The sequence below is a fragment of the Vicugna pacos genome, chromosome 3 (genome assembly GCF_048564905.1).
Source record: "Vicugna pacos chromosome 3, VicPac4, whole genome shotgun sequence".
NCBI classification, from domain to species: Eukaryota; Metazoa; Chordata; class Mammalia; order Artiodactyla; family Camelidae; genus Vicugna; species Vicugna pacos.
In genome coordinates, this window is record NC_132989.1 from 80,937,282 (window position 1) to 80,951,562 (window position 14,281).

General features: G+C 36.1%; 1 protein-coding gene across 6 annotated transcripts in view; it reads left to right on the plus strand.

The window, feature by feature from the left end:
• Positions 1-14,281, plus strand: part of LOC140695678 (endogenous retrovirus group K member 7 Gag polyprotein-like) — a 448,384-nt gene that overhangs the window by 69,077 nt on the left and 365,026 nt on the right. Inside the window, exon 1 of one of the 6 annotated variants that reach the window (XM_072958639.1) lies at positions 999-1,058. The exons of the other annotated variants lie outside the window; for them this stretch is intronic. The gene's annotated coding sequence lies outside the window, so the exon portion shown is untranslated. Of the gene's footprint in view, positions 1-998; positions 1,059-14,281 lie in introns of those variants that run through there. 6 annotated transcript variants of the gene reach the window in all.

Here is a 14,281-nt window from a genome sequence, read left to right on the forward strand (position 1 = left end):
ATTGTTGGCAATGGTTTCCTGACTTGAAATTCTCATGTGCATGGAAATCTAGTTAGGAAAATGAGTAAGTAAATAACTTCTCCTCAGAGTATAATCTCTCCTCTGTGACAGAAATTAGATATCCATTCACATCTGTGGAATAATTCCCAGTTTTGCCATTTAATAATTTGATATGCACAAGAAAACATGCCAATCTCTTTCTAGTCTAGGAGAATTTGGTCAACTTTCTTCCTGAACAAACTGTGCTTTTAAATAGGTGCATCATTTTCTAAAAATTGGATTATAAAGAGCTGATCTGAGCTGCAATCAGATGGATAATTAAATGACAAAGGTAAGAGGCCTCTGACTGTGCATGTTTACAGTGTTAATTGAAAAAATAAAATGTGATGTTTTAATCCTAAGGGTAATTTGACCAACACACACATATAATGATGTGAAGTTTGCTTGCTTCCCATTTTAATCGCAAAGTTGCTGGTGCATTTGAAACTAGCTTTCTCACAGAGAACAGACAAAGTTGGATTAGAGAAATTTATCTCATTTTATGTTTTTCTGGCTTGTGTGCAGTTGAATGAAAGAATGAAGATGCTACTTTGAAACAGTTTTTAATTTTGATTTTTCCCCCACCAGCGGTGATGCTTTGTTTCTTCAGATCTGTTTAATAATCTGGAATGATTTTTAAATTGCTAGGAAAATTCTCCCTTTCTCAATGTAACTGTTGCCTCCTAAATGTCATAGATGTTGAATTTTTTAAATTGAAATGTAGATGACTTATGATGTTGTGTAGATGTAGGATTTTTTTATAAACCTTGTTTACAGCAGTTTTTACATTTTATTTCATGTTCTAGTAATTTGGTGTGCAAAAACGTTCTCCATACTAAATTTTAAGCTCTTTGAGGGCCGGGTCTGTATCTTCTTCTACTTTATGCAGGTCCCTTCATTTGGAGGGTGAAATGTTTGTGGATTCAGTGAGGGAAGAAATGACCTACGTTGCTCTCTGGGAGTGTGCAGGTGTGTGGCAGGCTGCTGGCTGGATAACTGGCTGGCCAGCTTATCCCCAGGTGAGAATGAGCCCTCAGTGTCGACATACTCATAATGTCCTGTGTATATTGATTATGTTGTTTCTCTGAATGAGAATGAAGTGAAAATGTGCATCTGTGGTCTGGACTCTTTCAGCATGATTGCAAATATAATTCAAGGTGATTGATCTTGCTGAAAATGAGTGGGAAATATGATGACTCTTAGGTCAGTTGAAGAAAATTCCAGATTTTGCCCTTAGTTCTTTGGACAAGTGACCTTTTAATGTTTTCGCAGATACTTGAGTTCCAAAGGCTGAGTATTCTCCAGTGTGGAACATCCAAGTCCTGAGGATTTCTTCTTACTCTTTCTCATTTAACTGTTTATTAGCCTTTTCCAAGAGAAGAAATAGGAAATGTGATTGTGTTTTTGCTGTTATTTAAATCTTTTCATGAAACTGTTACACTTTTTGTGCTAATGAGAAAAACTATGTGGACATTTTTTTATGGGCCTTTAAGAGTGGTGAGAAGAGTTCTTTATTATTGTCATTACATATTTAATAATGCTAATTCCAATCTCATTTCACTTTTATGTAGCGTTAATTTTGCAATAAGCCTAGCAGGACATCATCCACACATCCTGGTCAGTAAAGATGCTGTTATCTGTCACCCTACTGAACGTTACTAGGCTGATAGTGAGTCAGTCCAGCGTCCCTCTCTTGGCTTTGTAGACAGTCCAACAGCTGGTCCTGTGGAGTAAGGGATAAAAGCAAACTCTTCTTTTGGCTTTTCCAAATCTCTTAACATGATTTAAACTCCTGGAAGTTTTCCCCCTTGGGAGGAATATGATGCTTCTGGCATCCTTAACATCCTTAATATCGCCAATTACCTCCATCCAACTCAACTTGACCAGGTCAGCGAACCTTGTATTTATATCATAATTTTGTACTGTGGGAGATACAGAAAGCATTCTAATGCCCTTAACTTACATTTGGTAAAACTGAGTTTGTGATTTTCCCTAATTTATTCTGTCACAAAGTAAATTATGGATAGAGATTTTTTCACTCCCTAACATTGTGTTCTCATCTGCAATGAAATGATGCATATTAAAGTTACCTTTTAAAATAGCTCACTTAGTCTCCCTGTCCCTCTCTCTCCAAATGAAATAATCACCCTTGTTCTTTCTTTTGTTGTGGTTTCAGTTTGTCCAAAATGGGCTGGGGGTAGGTTAATTAAATAGTTATATACTATAACTAACTTGGGGTTCGAATTTATATCAAACTGGGACAAAAACACTTTTCAAATGATTAGAAAATGATAAAATATGCTCAATATACTCATATGAGCATGGATGACAACTTTAGAATCCTTTTCATATATATGAGGCTGGATATTAGGTTAAATCTCCACTGATCATATTCTGATAGCTACTTTAAAAATTAAGTCTCTGAACCAGCTTGTTTATATTTCATTTGTCTCTTTCTCATGAAAGGTGACTTAAGACAATAATGGTTATGTGAACTTCTGACTGTTTAATTCCAGTTAAACAGGAATTTAGTTTTTTCTGTTATGATTAGGAAGAATAATGACTTCTTGCTTTTCGGTTCCAATTGTGAGGGTCTTGTTTCTTTCAGAACACCTCCTGAAGCCTTCTCCTCCTCCATCCACTTGGGCCTTTGCATGTACCTCTCTGCTTTTTTGATTTGGGATATTTTACAAAGTCTCCTAAGATTTTTCCAGGTGATCTTTAAAAATGGGCTTCAGGGAGATTTTAACAATGAAATGAATGATGTTTGTGTTAAAATCTTTAAAATCATGTCCTCATGCTCCAGTGTGTGGGGTGGGGTGGGGAGAACAAATAAATAATAACCAGAAAATCGTAAACAGTTTTAAAGTGTTGTCTTCCAACTTACTTGCTAGTAGTCATTCAGGCAATTTTATGTAGGCTTTTGGAAATTCTAGAAGCTTTTTCATTTCAGGCTTAATATATTTGGCTCATAAATAAATATCAGATACCTTTTGGAGGCGTTAGACACTAAACATTATGCAAAGTCTACCCTCTGTTGCGTCAGGAGCTTGAATTGTTTTCATTAAGATATCTGCTACGAAAGCGCTGAGATTAGATGGGACGTTAGCTCCTTTTTTTCTTTTTTCTTTTCCCTCCCTGCTATCAAATGTCAGAGATTTGTACTGTAGGTAGGAACTGAGATTTCATTTTCCTTGGCCACATTCTGATGCTGGCTGTACCGCAGTATCTCTCCCGTTCCAGATTTTTATGCCAAAGGTAAGTCAGAGAAGGAATTTCAGGAGTGAAGCATGGGTTTGATGCTGAAGTGTAGGGGACACCAGATGAGGATTTTTCCGAATGAAAGCGTACATCTTTTTGCTTGAATGTGTGAGAAATGGAAAACCCTTTCCACAGTCTCAGCCTCCCACTATGTGATTATCAAGTGCATAGTGTTTATGGTCAAAATATGACCGGAGGTTTGTGTGCCTGTCTTGAATTTATGAGCTAATAACATTCTGTTCCAAGAAATACTGTCAGGTCTTGTAACACCACGGTTTTGTTCTGGCTTATTCTGGTAAATGGATGATTTTGCTCTTAAATAATCATTCCTGGAATGCCCAGATTTAAAGGAAACTCACATAAAATTTCATTTATGGGAAGGATGCCTTTTTCATCAATGCAGACTGTCAGAATTCACTAATCATTGCATTTTTCTTTTAACAAAATGTAATTCATTATTTTCAACTATTTGGAATGGCTATGAATGTCAGCAAAATAGATTCAAGCAAGTTTTATGAGTGAGATTCCAAACAAATGATAATAAGCAAAATCATGAGCTAAATCAACCAAATAATTGAGCTCGAATATACTACAAATAAATAAAATAAAGTACATTTTAAAAACTATAAAGAACTAAAGAACTATTGATGATAAAACAGATATTCTCTGAGGTAACTGTTCCAAGGTAGTAACAGTAGTTCTGTTTAAACCAGTTACAACTGGTGGGAGCAACTTCTTGCTGATGGTTAAAGGAACTGGACCCTGTAGCTTGGTGTCCTCACTGTATACTCAGCTCTCCCCTGCTAATGTGCCCTGGTCTTCAATAAAACAGAATGACAACTATTTAGAGTGAGTTTTATGTGTCTTTGGGATTTTTCCTTCCCTGCCATTGGTAAATAGAGTATTTCCTTTCCCAGCCTGTGACCTTTGCGATAACTTCCTTTGTTAAACATCCACTCATTTATGTGGGTATTAGTTTTCTTTCTTTCTTTCCTTTTTCCCTTCGTTTCAAAAGCTACTCCTTTTTCTCCTGCCTCCCATTCAGCTTCATTCAGCACAGAGTAAAGTCTTCTAATGAATGTCTTGTCTATAGTTTTGAAAAGAGGGAGTCAGAAGCAAAGGGATTAACAGTCACAAAGATAAATTTGCAAATGTGAACTAAATAGAAACATCTTTTTTGCCATTGCAAATTATACTGGTTGTAACTTCCATGCTAACATATCTCAAAATGAAATGCAGGTTGGTTGAGATGCTCTTCTAAAGTATATGATATGGTTTTAATGCATGGTAAACTGATCTGAGTGATATTTGTAAATTTTCAGAGGCTCCATGTGGATCTTTTGAAATGAAAACATTGTATTGGAAATGAATGAAAGCATGCTACTTGACTTGCTCCATATAAACTTAGATACTTACAAATCAGCATATGTTAGTGAACCAGAGGCCACAGAATGGTGTCCAGTCACTCCTGAGCTAAGTTGTACCAGGACCGTCACCACATAGCTGTCAGCCCACCCACCAGGGGCACTATTTTTAAACTCATATCTGTCAGTACCCCTCCTGGAGAAACTGCGAAGCTCCCCAGGGGGTGCAGCAGCAGCTCCAAATCTCTTGTTCTGTCCTTCCATAGTTTCCATGTCCAACCGGATGGAGTTTTCCCCTCTCTGTGTTCTTCTTTCTGAAATTTCTGGGCTGAATTTGGCAGGGAGAGGGGTAGGATTAGGATGAAAAGACCAGTATGAGGAAATTTAACAAGGTCCATCATACTACCAACAGTATTACATCACACCAACGAAAGGATTCTAGAAACCTGGCTCTCCATCTGTGTTCTGTTATTGTGAGTCAGGCTACTATTTGCTCAGTGTTGCATATTATTTCTATTTTTATTTCTAATACTACTATGACTGTTACTATTACTATTATTTGATATTAACTATCATTTGCTGTAATTGTGTAACTGAACTGTACTTCAAATTAATATCTCAGTTAACCTATATTCTCTTGTTTAGGTATGGTAGCATGGGTGGTGGTGAGGTTGTGCTAGGCTAGTATGGGAAAATATAGTTTTATAACCTGCTTTTATTTTTATTTTGTTTTTCCATTTAACAAACTGGTGTGAACCTCAGTTCATACCTCTAAATATTTTTCTACACTTACTTTTTAATAGTTAGTTTTTAATGATTAGATGGCATTCACCTATCCAAACAGATCTGAAGCATTTGCTACTGTAAAAATTGTTGTATATTGCCCTGTAGCTAAACCAGGATTGTTTTCTTAGGGTACACTTCTAGAAGCAGAGCTGGTAGATTAAAAAGTATATTTGCTTCTTTTTGTCAAATTGCCCTTTAGAAAGTTTTTTTTCCCCTTCAATTTATTCTCCTACTAGAGGTTCATGAGAGACCATATTTTCCCATATCTTAAGTAGTATTGGTTTTAAATAAAAACTTTGCCAGTCTATTATGAGGGAAATGGTACCTCACTGTGGTTTTATTTGCATTTCTTAAATTACTGGTGAATTTGGACTTTTTCCTTTGTAAATTGCCTATTGATATTCCTCGCTTATATTCTGGGATGCTCATTTTCCAACTAATTCTGTTGAAATTCTTTAAATGGCACAGACATTATTCATTTGTCTATGAGTCTTCTATAATGTAAATATTTTTTCCCACGTTCTAGGTCACCTTTTGACTTTTTTCCCTTGGTGTATTTCATGTGGGAAATATTTGTGCATGTAGTTGAATTTTTTCATGTTTTCCTTTTAAAGTTTCTGCCTTCATTATGTGTTTAGAAAGGACTTCTCCATTTCAAGATTATACACACTCTTCCTACATTTTCTTCCAGTACTTTTTTTGGGGGGGGGCTTCTTTATTTTACATTTAAATCTTAATTCATCTGGGATTTATTTTGTCATATAGCAATGTGAGAATTTAATTTTATATTTTTTCCAGATAGTTTTCCACTTGTCCTGATAATGATTTACTGAATAATCTATCCTTTCCCTTTCAAGTTTTACCTTGAAAAAATAGAATACAAAATTCTGTGTGTAGATTTTCTATTTTTTCCTTGATTTCTCTACTTCTTTTTTGATCAGCATTACATTATTTTCACTATTATAATATATTTACGTATCTGATATCTGCAATCATTCTTCTTATCCAAAAGTTTCTTGCCAGTTTCTTTCATCATCTCCCGACCAGGTGGTTCTTGTGGTGTCTTATTGTTAATCCTGCCGTTGGTTTCACTTGCTTCTAATCTGTCAACAACAGAGTTGGCTGTTGTTCTAAAGCACAAATTGAATGATATTACTCTCCTGATTGTTGTATATAATTTCAGCCATTTTAAAAGACTGAAAATGGACATGTTACCTATAGCAGGATTTTAAACCTAGAGTCCAAGCAATTTCTGGGCTTCAGAATGTTTGCAGACACTGTACACATTATTTTGGTGAATGTATTTTTTTTCCCCCTTCTTTTTCCTGAGAAGAGGTTTCATAGTTTCACTAGATTTTAAAGATCCATGACCCCAAAATTAGGCTACTAATGAAGGATGTTAGATTCTTCAGAATGATTCCTAAGGTGCAGGCTCTCGATGGGTGGACTGTGCTTACCTCCCTCATCACCCTTCTACAACCTTGCTACTCCCCACACATCCTGAACTGCTTACAGTTTGCTAAACAGTCTGCTAATTCATGCCTCAGTGCCTTTATACATGCTGTTCCTTCTGCTGAAGTGCTCTCCCACACACACCTCACCCATCTGGAAAATTGCTGCTTGTCTTTCAAGAAATGATCCAAAGGTCTTCTTCTCTGTGAAACCTTTCCTGACCTCCTTAAGCAGAATTTATAATCCTCCCTTTTTAAACCATTGTACTTAGTCTATATTTTATTATTACTCTTGCATTACCAGTGGATTCTTGAGCAAAAGTTAGAGAAATTTGGGGTACAAAGGAGAGTGGGAATGTGAATGAAAGGAAAGAGAATGGTGAGGGGGCTCTTGCAGTCTCTCATGAAGGTAATGGAGATGGAGGAACAGAGTGGAGATTTATCTTGAAAGTAGAGTGGACAAGATTTGTTGATGAACTGTTGTAGGGGGGAAGAATGGGAACAATCTGGTGTGATCCCTAGGTTTCTGATTCAAACATCTGGGTGGATGGTGTGGTCATCGTTGTTCTCATTTAGCTTGCAGGCTTAGTAAGGTTTCATCCAGTGGAGAATTTCCAACAGTCCTTAGATACCAGTTTCCCTGACTTAATGCAAAAGCCTGCCACCATCTGGGGTTGGATGAATAGTACTCCCTCCTGAGACTGAGGTTGAGGGGGTGCCTGTAAAGTAGTGTGCACGGTGGTGCAGGGGGAAGCCTTCATGGAGAAGATGTCTCTTGAAATGGATCTGGAATGAATAACAAACTAAATTTAAAATTATAGAGATGAAGTAAAGTTCATGTCCACCACCTGCAGTTCATTTTGTGTTAATTTTCTGAGAAGCCCATAATTCCAGATAAAATGGGTATCTTCACAGTTATAAAAGCTTTGCTATTGGAGTAAAAACAATGTTCACTAATTAAGCTATAAGGTGGTTTGCAAATTCAAAAAAATGTTTGGTAGTTACCAACTGTGAACTTCTGGAGAGGTGAAATACATTGGGCTGCCTTATTTTTATTTTTAAAGACTACATGGTGTTCTGTTGCTTTTATGTCATATTATTGACACAGTCAGTTCCCTCCTAGTGGACATTTAGATAGTTGTACTGTTTTCCTATTTCCAACAGTGCACACATATGCAAGTGTATCTGTAGGACAAAGTCTGAAGAGTAGAATTATTAGACAAAAACAAATGTGAAATTTTTCACCATTAAAGTTGCACGGATTTACCCTTCCAGCAATGTCTGTGAGTCACTGCTCCTGCTACCAATCCAACAACCCAACAGAGTGCTCATCTGGTAGGAGAAAAATACTACCTCATTGTTGTTTTAATGTATAATCAGGCATCTTCCCCATGTTGACATTCCTATTTCCTTCTGTCACCATTAGCTGCTCTTCAGCCTCTGAAATTATGAGAAAGTGGTGAGTGTCAGAAGGAAAATTTGCTCCTTTTTCCTAATGTCTCTCTGGGAACTGACTAGAGGCCTCGATTTCCAGTCTTGTGGAGACGGACACAGGTTACTCAGCTAATGGCCCCTGTGCCTTCCACACACCCGTATTTATGGAATGCGTGCTACATGCCGGATTCTGCCCCAGGCGCTGGGGGTGGGTCTAGTCAATGAACAAAATGGGCACAAAATCCTGTCCTTAGGGAGACTGCATTCCAAAGGGGGAAAGCATGCTGTAAATCAATCAGGCAAAAATAACAAATGTCCGGTGGTGGTGACAATAGCATGAGGAAGAACAAGGCAGAGAAAGGATTTTGATGGTGTGGGTGAAGGAAGTGCTGTGTTACAGAAGGTTGACAGGAGAGGCATTTCCAAGCACTTCTCTCAGCTTCTTCTCATCTGTGTGCTCTGATTGTACTCCCCTCCCTTGTTTCAATCTTATTATTTCCTTCAAGTGTGAATTCTCTGATTCAGAATATGGATAGAGCTTGGTTTAATGACCTTCCTACAGTGATTGCAGTAAAATGCCTGCTTCAGCGTGAGTTCTCTGGTATATTGGAACAAATGAATCCTATCTAAAGGCCTTTCAAAATGTGTCACCTTTACTGGGTGACAAGGAGCACAAGCATCTGATACAGAAAAGGAGTGGAATATTCTAGCAGTTGAGGAGAACCATTGCACTCCATTCTCAGCTAGTGCCAGCTCTCACAAATGCCTGAAGTCAGTCACAAAAGAGTTAGCTTCTCAGTGGGACTGGTTTATGGCTTTTGTTCTCATGACAAGGGCGTCTTTATTTGGAAAAATTGTCCTAATAAGGGAAAGTGGAAATGAAAATTTATCATAGCTTCCATGCCTCCTGGACATAAAATGTCTGTAACAGGATTGGTCAGGAAACAAAAGTTTTTATTAGTTTGCTTATCTGGTTGCTTATGAGCTGGAAAGAAATGCTCTAAGATTTCTATCAAGGAAGCAGTGGTAACTGAATTTCTATAATGGATAGTAAAGATATGAAGAATATCCTTAATTTACATATTCTCTCTGAATTTATGCTAAAAGAAAAGGTATTAATATAAATGTAAATTAACATAAAGAAAAACCCAAGTGTATAAGAGTGTTTAAGATCTCTGTGCACATTACACTGGAAAAGGCTACCATGGGTTTTTGGCAAAAGTGAGAAAAATTGGGGATACAAAGTTAGGAGAGTCTACCCGCCACCAATTTTCAGTGAAATCACAAACTAGCTGCTTAGTCTTCCTTGTGGTCTGGAGTCCATGTAAAATAATAATAATATTCCTTCTTTATTAAATACCATATGTATATAAGGACTGAGCTAAGCACATTATACATTATGTAATTCATTCTCATGTTAGTCCTGAAAGGCTTATAGATGAAGAAACTTAGAAAGACAGGTTAAGTGACCTGCCAAAAGCAGTTAATAAATATTAGAATTGGGATTTGAGCCTCATTTGTCTGATTGCAAAGCTTGTGCTCAGCCAGTGTTTACTTAGCACTTCCGAAGGGCCAAACAGCAGTTGAAGTTCACATATGTTCAGTCGTTACAGCAACCAAAGTAGGTATTCTGTTGAAGATGAAGAAATGAGGAGTGAAGAGGTAAAGTGGTTGTGCTGAGGTATCACATCTTAGAGTGGTCAAGGCAGAATGTGATTCAAGACCTCTGTCTCAAACCCCAGTGATGTTTTCTCTTTCTCTCTGTCCCCTCCCCCTGTTCCCTCTCTCTTTACTATATCATAGCCTATTCTCTGTCTGCATGGTGATCATGATATTCTTCCAGTTGCCTCCTTCTTTGAGATAAAGTGATAATTAGCACAGACTCTTGGGAGAAAGGTGTCAGATATCTGCACCTTTAAACCCTGTGCTTTTCCCATCACTTAGCCGATTACCTTATTAAATCTAATTTGGTACTTCTGGAAACAGCGTGGGTTCAGTGTGCTTCAGTGAACTAAATGGCATCCTGGTGGCCCAAAAAGACACATACTGCTTTGACACATGTATGACTAATGGTTGCCACCTGCAAGTAGCTTAGGCAGTGGGCAATCAGACTTCAATTCTGAAGGGCTTGGAATGGGTGAATATATTCTGATTTCCTTTTTTCCGCTCTCTTTCTTGAGATATAATTGATAAATAGAGTAAAATATATTTAAAGTTTTTAAAATGATGATTTGATAAACATCCTGAAGGCATTCTCCCCCATTTATTATTGACACAACCATCACCTTACATCTTTACCTTTTTTCTTTTCTTCTTCCTCTTCTTTTTTTTTTTTTAGTGAGAATGTTTGTTCTATTCTCTTAGCAAATTTCAATTATATGATACCATGTTGTAAACTATAGTCATCATGCTAAACATTAAACTCTTGGACCCTGTTCATCTTATAGCTTTTACCAACCTCTTAGTATTTCCCCCAACTGTAGTCCTTGGAAACCAATTTTATACTTTGGTTCTCCGAGTTCAACTTTTTGAAAAAAAGATTCCATTATAAATGACACCATGCAGTATTTGTCTTTCTCTGTCTGGCTTATTTTACTTAGCATAATATTCTCCAGTTTTATCCATGTTGTTGCAAATGACAAGATTACCTTCTTTTTAAAAAATTTCTTCTTGTTTAAGGCTGAAGAATATTCCATTGTATATATATGTCACATTTTCTTTATCCATTCATCTGTTGACAGATAATTAGGTTGGTTTCATACCTGGGCTATTCTGAGTAATGCTGCTATGAACATGAGAGTATAGATGTTTCTTTGAGATAATGATTTCATTTCCTTTGGATATATACCCAGAAGTGGGATTGCCAGATCATGTCATAGTTCTATTTTTAATTTCTTGAGGAACCTCCATACTGCTTTCAGCAGTGGCTATACCAGTGTACATTCCCAACAACAGTGTGCAAGTGTTTCCTCTTCTCCACATCCTGCCAACATTTATTATCTCTTGTCTTTTTGATAATAGACTTTCCAACAGATGTGAGATGTTGTCTCATTTTGGTTTTAATTTACATTTTCCTGATGATAAGTGATATTGAAACCTTTTCATGTACCTGTTGGCCATCTGTATGTCTTCTTTGGAAAGATGTATATTTAGGTCCTTTGCTTATTTTAATTCTTTTAAATTTATTTTTTACTGAACGAAAGATTCTTTAAGTTCTATAGTGCTTTACAATTTTCAAAAACTTCACCCACATGATTTCATATAATCCCACAATAACTCTTTTTAAAAAATTCCCTTTTCTTATATTGCCCCTTCTCCTTTTCCTTTCCCCACTGGTAACCAGTTTGTTCTCTATATCTGTGTCTACTTCTTTTATTGTTTTATTCACTAGTTTGTTGTATTTTTTAGTTTCCACGTTGTCTTTCTCTGTTTGACTTATTTCACTTAGTGTAATGCCCTCCAAGTCCATCCATGTTGCTACAAATGGTATGATTTTGTTCTTTTTTATGGCTGAGTAGTATTCCATTATATATATATATAATACACACACACACACACACACAGACACATCCCCTGCCATGTCTTCTTTACCCATTCATGTATTGATGAGCATTAGGTTTCTTTCATACCTTGGCAATTATAAATAATGCTAACTCCTAGTATGAACATTGGGGTGCATGTATCTTTTTGAATTAGTGTTTTTCTTTTTTCAGATATATACCCACAAGTGGAATTGCTGGGTCATATCGTAGTTCTATTTTTAGTTTTTTGAGATGCCTCCATACTGTTTTCCACAGTGGCTGTACCAATTTATATTCCCACCAACAATATATAAGGTTCCCTTTTGTCCACATCCTTGCCAACATTTGTTATTTGTGTTGTTTTTGATGACAGACATTCTGACAGATGTGAGGTAATACCTCACTGTGGTTTTGGTGTACCTTTCCCAGTGATTATCAGCATCTTTTCATGTGCCTATTGGCCATCTGCATGTCTTCTTTGGAAAAGTGTCTGTTCAGTTCTTCTGCCCATTTTTAAATCAGGTTGTTTGTTTTTTTGATGTTGAATTGTATGAACTGTTTATAAATGTTGGGTATTAACCCCTTATCAGTCACATTATTTGCAAATATCTTCTCCCATTCAGTAGGTAGTCTTTTCATTTTATTGATGATACCTTTGCTCATTTTTAATTTGGGTTGTTTCTTGCTGTTGAATTGTAGGAGTTACTTGTATGTTTTGAATATTAACCCTTTATTGGATATGTAGTTTGTGAATATTTTCTCCCATTCCTTTTCATTTTGTTGAAGGTTTACCTTTGCTGTGAAGGAGATTTTCAGTTTGATGTAGTAACACTTGTTTATTTGTGCTTTGTTACCTTTGCTTTTGATATCAAATTAAAAATAATTATCACTAAGACCAACATCAGGAGCTTACCTCCCTGATAACACCTGTTTTCTTTTAGGTGTTTTATGCTTTCAGGTCTTATGTTCAGGTCTTTAATCTATGTTGGGTTGATTTTTGTGTATTGTGTAAGATAGGGGTCCAGTTTCATTCTTTTGCATGTTGTTGTACAGTCTTCTCAATGCCGTTTATGAAAGAGACTATTCTTTGCCCCTTGTACATTTTTGGCTCCTTTGTTGAAAATTAATTGACCATATATGTATGAGTTTATTTCTGGGCTCTCAATTCTGTTCCCTTCTTCTGTGTGTCTGTTTTTATGCCAGTATCAAACTGCTTTAATTAGTATAGTTTTGTAATATAATTTGGAATCAGGAAGTATGATGCCTCCAGCTTTATTCTTTCTTAGGATTGCTGTGGCTATTAATGGTCTTTTATGGTTTCATACAAATTTTAGCATTGATTTTTCTATTTCTGTGAAAAATTTTGATAGGAATTTTTGATAGGGATTGCAATAAATCTGTAGATTGCTTTGGTTAGTGTGGATGTTTTAACAACATTAATTCTTCCAATCGATGAACATGGAATATCTTTCCATTTATATGTGTTCTCTTCAATTTCCTTTAATAATGTCTTATAGTTTTCAGTGTATAAAGCTTTCACTTCCTTGGTTAAATTTATTCCTAAGTATTTTATTTTTTTGTGCTATTGTAAATGAAATTGTTTTCTTAATTTATCTTTTTGACAGTTAGTTGGTTGTAGAAACACAAGTGATTTTTCTGTGTTGATTTTGTATCCTGAAACTTTACTGAAATTGGTTATTAGTTCGAACAGTTTTTTGGTGGAGTCTTTATGGGTTTTTCTATATATAACACCATGTTTCTTCAAATAAAGACAGTTTTATGCCTTCTTTTCTGATTTGGATGCTTTTTACTTCTTTTTCTTGCCTAATTGCTCTGACGAGGACTTCCAGTACTATGTGGAAGAAGAATGGTAAGAGTGGACATACTTGTTTTGCCCTGATCTTACAAGAAAAGCTTTCAGTGTTTCACCATTGAGTATAATATTAATTGTGGGCTTGTCACATATGGCTTTCATTATGTTGAAGCACATTCATGTATATGCAGTTTGCTGAGAGTTTTTATCATATAAAGATGTTGAATTTTGCAAATGCTTTTTCTGTATCTACTGATGATCATATTATTTTTCACGTTGATTGGTTTGCTGATGTTGAACCATTCTTTCATCCCTGGAATATTTCCCACTTGATCAGAGTGTATGATACTTTTAATGTATTGTTAAACTTGGTTCTCTAATTAATATTTCTTGTGTGTGTGTATTTTTGTATCTATGTTCCTCAAGGATATTGACCTACAATTTTCTTTTCTTGTAACATCCCTGTCTGATTTTGGTATCAGAATAACGCTGGCTGTGTAAAATGCATTTGGAAGTGTCCTTTTATTTTCTATTTTTTAGAAGACTTTTAGAAGGATTGGTACTTCTTTAAATGTTTGATAGAATTTACCAGTGAAGCCATCTGGTCCTGGA